The 1,685-nt window shown below is 42.7% G+C and overlaps 1 pseudogene; it reads left to right on the forward strand.

Moving 5' to 3' along the window:
* Nucleotides 1-992: 992 nt before the first annotated feature.
* Nucleotides 993-1,235, forward strand: LOC111155364 (annotated as a pseudogene).
* Nucleotides 1,236-1,685: the final 450 nt, after the last annotated feature.

The raw sequence follows: 1,685 nt of genomic DNA on the forward strand, positions 1-1,685 counted from the left end.
AGGATGTGGAGAATATGGACCCTCATATGTGCTGGTGGGAATGTAAAATGGTATAGTTGCTTTGTTGTTTTGGAAAAGAATCCAGCAATTTCTAAAAATGTTAAAACAGGAACTTACTGTTACCCAATAATTCCACCCCTGGAAATTCACCCAAGAAAAACAAAAGCATGTATCCACACAAAGATATGTATGTAAAAGTTCTTGGCATTCTTATCCATAATAGACCAAAATTGGAGACACTCCAAATGTCTGTCAAGAGATGAATGTGTTAGGATACGTTAGGGGCATCTGGTGGACCCACCAGAGAAGCATGCGGTTCTTGATCTTGGGCTGGTGAGCTCAAGTCCCATTTGGATATGGAGATTACTTAAAAAAAAAAAAAAAAAAAGGCACTTTGAAATAAAAAGAGATAAATGCATTAAAATGTTATATTCATTATGGAATGCTATTTAGCTAACAAGCAATGAACTACTGATATGTGCTAAAACATGAATAAATCTCAAAAGTATTATGCCAAAGAAACTAGATGAGAAAGCCCACATATTATGTGATTCTATTGATACCAAGTGATCAGAAAAGGCAAATTCATAGAGTTGGAGAGGTTCCATAGAGTTCTGTGGTTCCTAAGGCTGTGGAAGGGGTAGGAATTAACTGAAAATAGGCAAAAGGGATTTGGGGGGGGGAGATAAAAATGTTCTAAAATTGGATTGTGGTGATAATTGCACAAACTCTGTATATTTACCAAAAATCACTGAATTATACTTATAATCAGTGAGTTTTATAGTATGTAAATGAAAACTCAACAAAGCTGCTAAAAATTAGCAAAGCCACATAATATTTTAAACTGGTGTGCTAAATATAACTACTGAAACTTAGGAATTTTATTTGAAAATATGCCTTCACAACATCTCCTTTTTTTGCCGGCACCTGCTGTCTGTGTGACGTTGCTTTGTTCCATCATTGAAAGGTCCTTGCGGGTGCCTGAGTCTGTAATGTTACGGCCCAGTTGGAACCTGGGGGTGGAAGCGAGCGAGGGAGGCAAGAACGACAGCTTCTGGGAAGCAAAATAAGCTACCATCAGCTCCATGTTGGACCAGATCAACTGCTGTCTGAACCATCTGGAGAAGAATGATCACGTCCATGCCTGCCACCAGGAACTGCTTGAGACCAACCTGCAGACATGTCATGAGTTCTAGCAGCAGCTCTGGAAGGCCCCTAGTGATCCCAGTCCTTAGGCTCTAGAAGCCCTCCAGTCAGCCCCAACCCTGCTTCCCTGGGCTAGGGGGGCTGTGGTCTGGACACCCACCACCTAGCTTAGATATCTTCTCAAGGGCTGTCCTACAGGTCCTCTGGTGGGTTTGCCTTGCTCGGGCCATCCTTCTCGTACTACCCTTGGTGTGACTGGGCCGGCCGCCACCACCCAGCATGTCTTCTTGGGATCAGATGTGGGACTGCCTACCTTGCCAGCTTACCCCATCCCAGGGCATTCCCCACTCCGCATCTACATTAAATGGGTTTCTAACACAAAAAAAGAAAGAGAGGAAGAGAAAAAGAAAAAGAAGAGAGGCGAGGAGAGGAAGAAGGGAAGGGAAGGGAAGGGAAAGGAAGAGAAGAGAAGAGAAGAAGAGAAGAGAAGAGAAGAGAAGAGAAGAGAAGAGAAGAGAAGAGAAGAGAAGAGAAGAGAA

The sequence above is a fragment of the Enhydra lutris genome, unplaced genomic scaffold (genome assembly GCF_002288905.1).
Source record: "Enhydra lutris kenyoni isolate GAN:26980312 unplaced genomic scaffold, ASM228890v2 scaffoldscaffold41, whole genome shotgun sequence".
Taxonomy (NCBI): Eukaryota; Metazoa; Chordata; class Mammalia; order Carnivora; family Mustelidae; genus Enhydra; species Enhydra lutris.